The sequence below is a fragment of the Populus alba genome, chromosome 5 (assembly GCF_005239225.2).
Source record: "Populus alba chromosome 5, ASM523922v2, whole genome shotgun sequence".
Taxonomy (NCBI): domain Eukaryota; kingdom Viridiplantae; phylum Streptophyta; class Magnoliopsida; order Malpighiales; family Salicaceae; genus Populus; species Populus alba.
The window spans coordinates 14,221,941-14,231,567 of record NC_133288.1 but is presented as its reverse complement, the minus strand read 5'-3'; the positions used below and the strand labels follow the sequence as shown (position 1 = coordinate 14,231,567).

The following is a 9,627-nucleotide window of genomic DNA, read 5'->3' as shown; positions in this document are numbered from 1 at the left end:
TAAACATTAAAGTCCATGTTGAGTTTATATTATATCTATTCTAACACCACTAGTGAAACCTTTTCACCTTGACATAATTAACTTAGCTAAACATAATGAAGAAGAAAAACATAAATAAACAATATAAGAACATAAACATGATATAAGTTAACTAAGTATAGGAAAGGAAATGAAAAAAAAGCATAAACAAGATATTAATATAGCATGAAAGAAAACTTGAACATTACAAAGAGAGAAAGCAAGAAGATGATTTTGATCTGAAAAATAATATATCTAAATACATGGCAAATGCCTCCTTTTATAGGCTAAAAATTAGAACTATTGATTGGTTGACAAACTATTTAGTTGGTGGCCAACCATTGATTTGGTGGCTGGTTTTTGACAATGTTGGCTGCTGGTTCTTGACATTATTGGCTGGTTATTGATATTGTTGGCTGGTCAAAACGTCATTGCTAACATCATAATTAGAGCCCTTTGTTCCATTAAAGCTGTGGGCAATTGTCTTAGCTTTCCAACAAAAAAAAACCAGAGATCATTTGGACTTCTAGAACTCAAGATATGAGCTGAAAACCGAACAGTGTCCGAGCTGCAGGACAGGTTCCGACTTCTCCGTTGTTCCTAAGATTTGAACTTGAAAACGGCAGATTTGAGTCTTGGACTCTTCATGAAAGTTGTAGGTCTATGTCTTAGCTTTTCGATTCATATAAAGTAGACCTAAATCCGAGTTCTACAACTCTAGTTATGATCCAATAACCGAATGGTGTTCGAGTTTGGAATTGAACCAGCATCTCTTCTCTTAGCCTAGTCCTCTTTTGTCTCTTCACTTTCAATAGTTAATCACATCAATAAATCCTTTGAATTGTGAGATATACCTGCATTCAAAATAAACATTTACCATAAATTAAAGATATATTATATTATCAGACTTGTTATTATAAAAACATGTTGTAGTTAGGGAATTTAATGATACTTTAGTGCAATACGATGATATAAACCTTAATGAGAATGCACTTTTAAGTACTAATCACACCCCCCAACCAGCTTATTACTAGTCCCTAGTAATCAAAGCGTTAAAATAGAAAAACAATTTGCAAGTTCCACAAAGCAAGGCATTCATCATTCAACTTCCATTAATCTATCCAGATAAACAAACTCTCATTAAATTTATATATCTGCTTTACACTTTTTAAACAAAATATTAATAAACCTTCTTTTATGTGCTCAATGTATGAAAACATAAATTATGGGGCTTTTATTGGAAGAAAACAATATTCTGTTCTAATGTTTTTATAAGGTTAACTGCCTTGGGTTGGGATTAATACCTTCTTTTTTTTTTTGGTATATATACATATAACTTTAAAACACAATGCATCATCATTAACCCATATAGCGAGCTTTAAGCTAATGACTCCCAGACCAGTTGGTCTTAGGGCATCAGGTGTTGAGACATCCCTACGAGCTTAGTAACTCGGGTTGTAGATACTGATATGTAGATAGTGCAATGTTTGATTCCCTTAAGCTTTCTCCTCAACCCATATAACAAGCACTAGGCCAATAGCTCCCAAGTCAGTTGACTTTAGGGTACTAGGTGTTAAAACACCCCTTCGGGCTTAATTGCTTAAATCAAGGAGGCTATGGAACCAAACTTATCTACTTTTTTTTTTTTTAATATTCAATTTGTTTGTTTTTTTTTTATTATATACTATCCCTTTCCTTTAGTTGTTACCTTTAACAAAAGAACATGAATAATGTAAAAATCCAATATGCAACCCACAATCATATGTTAAAGTGTGTGTGTGAAAATGAAGGTTTAAGAATAGTTATTAAATTAGTATATAAGCAGAATTAAGTGATAACAATGTGAGAGTTTGTAAACCTGAATATTTCAAGAAGTATTATGATAGACCTTGGTAATGATACTTATTAAGATGCGTCTCTAGAGTCAATAAAATTTCCTCCTTACTCTACCATCCTAATAAAGATACTTACTAAGATGTGTCTCAAGAGGTAATAAAACTGACTCTATACTCTGCTATCCTAATAACAATGTTGTCAAATGGTTTTAATAATAGAAAACACAGTTAGTTAATAATTTTTTTTTTTTAATATATCAACTACCCTCTCCCCCCAACCAAAACGAGACATTGTCCTCAATGTGCTAAGGCAGAAAGAAAGAGTATAGAAGACATCACCTGAAACAGCAAACACTGACAAACCTGAAACACACTTAAACAAATATAAGAAATAACAAAACATAATAATAAAAACAAAAGACACAAAGTTTTTACAAACTAAGGCTCAAATCCAATTTAAGCTTTTTACGGCTTTCTGTAGTTGACCAATTTAGGCGACTCATGGAGGGATCAATTACAGGGATGAAAGATTGTAGTTGGTCAATCAACTATTCAGTAGTAGCAGCAGAGATTATGATTTGTCGTGCCGAAGATGTTAGAAATTCCTGTTCCACAGCATGATCAAGGAAAGACAGTAACTTATCATAAAAACCATTAACATTTAATAAACCTATGGGTTTATGGTGAATGTGCAGTTGGGCCCAAGAGGAAATATGAAAGATCTCTTCCAATGTGCCCAGACCACCTGGTAAGGCAATGAAGGCGTCAACATGGTTAAACATTGTATTCATCCGATAAGACATTGTGGGGACCCGTACTTCCTCTCCAATTATTTTTCCAATGAGGTCCCCTTGTGCTAAAGCTTTGGGGACAACCCCCAAAACTTGACTGCCTCCCATTAATGCAGCCATTGACACACCTCCCATTAACCCAAGGCTACCTCCCCCAATAAACTAAATGAATCTTTCTCTCAGCTAGTACCCCGACCAAGATGATTTGCTGAGTCTAAAAAAACTCTTTTTCTTTCCCAGGACTGGATCCACCGAAAAACACAAATATTTCTGATGGGATGACTTGAGGAACCTGCCATGTCTACACACTTCTATATTTGATGAATGTATGGGTTGAGTAGAAATGAAGGGTAGGAAAAGAAGAATTTATAGATGAGAATTTGAAAATGCAATCATACCACCTATATGTAGGCCAGTTGTTGTCTCACACTCTCTCTCTCTCGCTCTTTATTTATTTATTTATTTATGTTGACAAATCATGTATGTACAGGTAGTTGTGATTGTGGCTCACATCTTCCCTTGGTTTTACGTTTAAGAACGGCTTAAACGCCCTCTATGGGTCGGGGATAGGCTTCCCATCCAGTTTTCTTAAAAACTGGCAAACAGGGTCTTTTTTAGTCAGATTCCCAAGACTAAGTCGATCATGTTCTTTATGGAATTGTGGCCATAAATCATGAATTACACGATGCACATCTCCACTAGGATGCGTCTCAAGGGTCAACAAAAGATTATCTAAAGACCCCTTACTCAGGCCATCCTTAATGAATTGTATCTTATCTTCACGGTTTACAGATATCATTCCTAAAGAACGACATGTCACATTACAAGTCCATCTGGCACATCTGTGACAGACTTTCAGTCGTTTTGCACGACGTTTCTTTGCAAAAGTGCTTGTACCTGTTCCAGGCATGTGTGAAATGAAAGAATTAGAGGACTCACCTGATAATCGTACCTTTGCTTCAATTAGCCAGCGAATATCTTCAGGAATTCCATGATTCATTAACAACCTCAATCTTGCACACCTAGCACGGTAAATTTTTGTAATTGCATTTAGAGGCAGAACGGGAAAATACCTTTTCAACTTTTCAAGAGTGGTGTCCATTTTCAAATGAGAATTGGGGAAAAGATTCAAAGAAGGGAGAAAGAGCAGAGAATTGTACAAAATATATACAAATATTCAGTAATTTGGGAAACTGAAAGAACCGACTTAAGTCACGGAGTACCGTTATCCGCCATTTGACCGGGGTGAAAGAGAGACTAGCAAAAACAAAAGTTATACCAAAACACAAAACAATGTGAGAAAAAAAAAATCAATCTTTATATACAGGATCACTCAATTCAATATAGTCATTTTCAACTGAAAAATTGTCAAAATAAACTTTTAAACGATGCCCATTTACCTTGAAAACATTGCCATTCTTTGGATTCTCAATATCACAGGCCCCATATGGATACACATGTTTCACAATGAAAGGACCGCTCCATCTTGATCTTAGTTTTTCCAGGAAATAAATGGAGTCGAAGAATTATAAAGCAACACTTTTTGACCAACATTAAATGTTTTTCTCAGTATTTTCTTGTCATGAAAGTCTTTGATTCTTGCTTTATGAATTTTTGAATTGTCATATGCATCATTTCTTATTTCCTCAAGCTCATTTATTTGCAATTTTCGCAGCTGACTAGCATCATCAAGGTTTGAATTGAAAAGCTTTAATAGCCCAATAAGCTTTATGTTCAATTTCCACAGGCAAGTGACAAGGTTTCCCATAAACTAGTCTATAAGGTGACATACCTAATGATGTTTTATAAGCAGTTCGATAAGCCCAAAGTGCATCATTAAGTCTTAAAGACCAGTCTTTCTTATTAGGGTTAACAGTTTTTCTCCAAGATTTGTTTTGATCTCCCTATTAGCAAGTTCTACTTGTCCATTTGTCTGGGGGTGATAAGGGGTGGTAATATTTTGTGTGTAATTCCATATTTCTTCATTAAAGACTCAAATGACTTGTTACAGAAATGTGTTCCACCATCACTTATCATGGCCCGAGGGATTCCAAATCGACTCAAAATATTGTCTTTTAAAAAACTTGATCACTGTTTTATGATCATTATTACGACTTGGAATTGCCTCTATCCATTTTGAAACATAGTCTACTGCGACTAATATGTAAACAAAACCAAATGATGGAGGAAATGGACCCATAAAATCTATACCCCAACAGTCAAAGATTTCAATGACAAGAATAGTATTTAAAGGCATCATGTGACGTTTTGAAATAGATTCTAACTTTTTGACAGTTTTCACAAGTTTTGCAGAATGCATGCGTATCTTTAAACATGGTGGGCCAATAAAATCCACATTGTAAGATTTTTGCAGTTTTTCTTTCTTGATGAGAAAATGACCCCCACAGGCCTCAGAATGACAAAATTTAATAACACTACTTACCTCATTGTCGGGAATGCATCTTCGAAATATTTGATCAGGACAAATATTTGAATAAGTAAGGGTCATCCCAATAAAAGTTCTTCACTTCGTTCAAGAACTTTCTTTTTGTCTTGAGTACTCCAATGAGCTGGCAAATGTCCTGAAACAAAGAAAATTAACAATATTAGCTAACCAAGGCATTGTAGAGACAGAAAGTAAAGATTCATCAGGAAAGTAGTCATTAATTGGTGTGATGTCAGATCTTGAATCAGTTGTCAATCTTGACAAATGATCTGCGACAACATTTTCGGTGCCTTTCTTATCTTTGATTGTCATATCGAATTCTTGAAGTAACAAAATCCACCGCACCAATCTAGCCTTAGAATCCTTCTTAGAAAGAAGATATTTCAACGCTGCATGATCGCTAAAAACAATAACAGGTGAGCCAACAAGATAAGATCTGAATTTTTCACATGCAAATACTACTGCAAGTAATTCCTTTTCAGTGGTAGTGTAATTCATTTGAGCACTATTTAAAGTTTTACTTGCATAGTAAATCACATAAGGTTTCTTGTCTTTTCTTTGTCCTAAAACAGCACCCACGGCATAATCACTAGCATCACACATTATTTCAAAAGGTAATGACCAATCAGGAGGTTGAATAACAGGAGCAGAAGTAAGCAAGCTTTTAAGTTTAACAAAGGCTTCTTCACAATGTTCAGTCCATTCAAAAAACATTATCCTTTGTTAGAAGGTTACATAATGGCTTAGATATTACACTAAAATCTTTGATGAACCTTCTATAAAAACCAGCATGTCCTAAGAATGATCTAACATTTTTAATAGATTTTGGTGCTGGTAAGTTGGCAATTAACTCGATTTTAGATTTGTCAACCTCAATTCCTATTGATGAAACAATGTGACCAAGAACAATACCATTTGTTACCATAAAATGACATTTTTCCCAATTCAGCACAAGATTCTTCTCTTCACACCTGTTCAAAACCTTTTCCAAGTTATTTTAAACAATCATCAAATGAATCACCAAAAACAGAAAAGTCATCCATAAAAATTTCAAGAAAACGTTCAACCATATCACTGAATATGCTAAGCATGCATCTTTGAAACGTGGCTGGTGCATTACATAATCCAAAAGGCATCCTTCGATATGCAAACGTACCAAATGGACATGTGAAAGTAGTTTTCTCTTGATCTTCAAATGCAATTTCAATTTGATTGTAACCTGAATAGCCATCTAGGAAACAATAAAATTTCATGACCTGCAACTCTTTCTAGGATTTGATCCATGAAAGGTAAAGGAAAATGATCTTTTCTAGTCATTGAATTAAGTTTCCTATAGTCAATGCACATGCGCCAACCAGTAATAGTCCTAGTTGGAATTAAACTCATTCTTCTCATTTGTTATCCACAGTAACTCCAGACTTTTTGGGTACAACTTGGGTAGGACTTACCCATTTGCTGTCAGAAATAGGATAAATGATTCCATTATCTAGAAGCTTAATGACTTCATTTTTTCACTACTTCTTTCATATTAGGATTAAGCCTTCGTTGCATTTCTCTAGATGGTTTAACATTTTCCTCCAAATAAATCTTGTGTGTGCAAATCAAAGGGCTAATTCCTTTTATGTCAGCTATGGTCCATCCTAATGCATTTTTGTGCATTTTCAGAGTTTGTAATAACTTACCTTCTTGATGAACATTAAGTTTGGAAGAAATTATTACGGAAAAGTTTCATTTTCTCCTAAAAATGAGTATTTGAGATTAAATGGTAATGGCTTCAAATCGGGTTTTGGTGGTTGAACACTTGAAGGTATGGACTCAATTGATCGTGGTGGCAATTCCTCAATTTTCGGTCTCCAACTATTTGCCTTTGACTTTTCCTGAAAATAAACCATTTGCAAATCTTCAGATTCATTAAACTCAGTTTCACTGGAAGAATTTTCAAATTGATCATAGATTAATTTTTCAATAAAATCTACTTCCTGTAAATCATTATTATCTCCAGGTTGCTTGTAAATGTTAAAAACATTCATCTCCAATGTCATGTTTCCAAAAGATAACTTCATCACTCCATTCCTACAATTAATTAATGCATTAGAGGTTGCAAGAAATGGACGTCCTAAAATAACAGGAATTGGATTGCATGCTTCAACAGGTTGTGTATCCAACACAATAAAATCCACAGGAAAGATGAATTTATCAACTTGTACTAACACATCTTCAACTATTCCTCTAGGCACTTTTACAGATCTATCAGCAAGTAAAAGAGTTACAGCAGTAGGTTTCAACTCACCTAGATTGAGACTTTGAAAAACCGAATATGGAAGTAAATTCACACTAGCTCCAAGATCAAGTAAAGCTCTGTCAATTTTATGTTCTCCAATAAAGCAAGAAATTGTAGGACAACCAGGGTCTTTATATTTCAAAGCATTATCATTTTGAAGAATGGCACTTACTTGTTCGGCTAAAAATGCTTTCTTTTTCACATTCAGTTTTCTTTTCACAGTGCACAGATCTTTCAAAAATTTAGCATAAGACGGTACCTGTTTAATAGCATCTAACAAAGGTATATTGATCTTTACCTGTTTGAAAGTCTCAAAGATATCAGAATTATGATTGACTTTCCTTTGTTTGGTCATGGCATGAGGAAATGGAAGTGCTGGCGGTGAATCAGCCTTTTCTTTGCAATGTTCAGGTTCAACCCCTTCCTTACCCTTAGAGATAGACTCTTCATCTTTCTCACAAGGTTCAAGAGTGGGTTTTTCAATAACCTTACCACTACGGAGAGTAGTGACTGATTTGACTTGATCCATATGTTGGTTTCCGGAACCACTTGCACTTGAATTGTATTGCCCTTTGGGATTTTGTTGTGGTTGAGATGGAAACTTACCTTTCTCCTGAAAACTAAGAGCAGATGTGAACTTTGCAAGAGTATCTTTTAGATCTGCCATGGTTTGAGCATTTTGAGTGTTGATTGTCTCTTGCTTTTCAATGAATGTATGCAGTGTTTCCTCAAGATTTCTTCTAGGAGGGGGAACAAAGGAGGTGCATATCCATGAGAATTTTGAAAATTATGGTGTGCTTGAAATGGTGGCTGTGAAGTTTGTGCATTATTGTTACCATTCTTCCAACTGAAATTTGGGTGATTTCTCCAACCAGGGTTGTATGTTTGTGAGTATGGGTTATTACTTGGCCTTTGAAAACTATTTAAAGCATTGGCTTGTTCATGGAGACATTCCTTAAAAGAAGGCAAAGTTGGACAATCATTGGTTGAGTGTTCATTAGTTTCACAAATTTGACACACAATTTCTTGAACAGATTTTAACTAACCACTCTTTTTTAATTCTAGTGCCTCAACTTTTTTAGCTAAAGATGTAAATTTGGCTTGGAGGTCATGATCTTCCCTAAGGTTGTACATGCCTCCATTAGATGTATGAGGTTGAGTTTTACCTGGTGCCTCACACGTGCCTGTGGTGTCCCAATTTTGAGCATTTTCAGCTAACAAGTCTAGGTACTCCATTGCTTCATCAGGGTCTTTATCTTCAAAAGTTCCATTGCACATCAATTCCACCATTTGCCTATCTTTAGGTGTTAACCCTTCATAAAATTGTGAAACCAATCTCCATCTTTCAAAACCATGATGAGGACAGGTGTTAAGCAAGTCTTTATATCTATCCCAACACTTGTAAAATGTTTCTCCTGGTTTTTGAGTGAAAGTGGTGATTTGTCTTTTGAAAGAGTTTGTTCTATGAGAAGGGAAAAACTTCTTTAAAAACTGTTGTTGCATTTCATCCCAAGCACGAATGGATCCTGACCTAATATTTTGTAGCCATGTTTTAGCTTTATCTTTTAATGAAAAAAGGAAAAAGCTTTTAATCTGATGGTGTTCATGCTACAATTTAAGTCATTATAGGTGTTACAAACTTCTTCAAAATTCTCTTAAATGCAAGTATGGATTTTCCAATTCTAAGCCATGAAAAGTGGGTAAAAGTTGAATAATACCTGGCTTAAAATTAAAATGAGACGCATCAGGAGGAAAAACAATACATGATGGTGCACTTGTTCTTATTGGATTCATGTGATCTTTAAGTGTTCTCGCACGATTATTCTCATTATTCTCATTATGAATTGACTGGTTATCTTCTTCGGCCATGTTTTCTAAAGAAAATGAGGATTTCCTAGAAAGTCTACCACTTAATGTACGTGTCCAAACTCTCATGCAAGTGCAAAGAAAAGAAAAGAAAAAAGAACAAAAATTAGAAAAACAAATAAAAGTAAAAACAAAAGAAAATAAAAGAAATATATAATTTATACAATACTTACCTTCCCCGGCAACGTCGCCAAAAACTTGACACGACCAAAAGATTGATGACACGACCAAAAGCTTGATGTCTTTTCCCAAGTGCAGGAGTGTCGAAGTAATAAATAAACCGGCAAGACCGGGGTCGAACCACAGAGAGGTTAATTGTATAAATTATAAATAACAAGACGATAACAACAACAACAACAACAACAACAACAACAATAACAATAATAATAA

General features: G+C 34.8%; 2 pseudogenes; one reads left to right on the top strand and one right to left on the bottom strand.

Moving 5' to 3' along the window:
• Nucleotides 1–2,401: 2,401 nt before the first annotated feature.
• The window catches only part of LOC118036723 (uncharacterized), a 96,188-nt pseudogene continuing 88,962 nt past the window's right edge, over nucleotides 2,402–9,627 (bottom strand).
• LOC118036726 (small nucleolar RNA R71) lies at nucleotides 8,720–8,830 on the top strand (annotated as a pseudogene).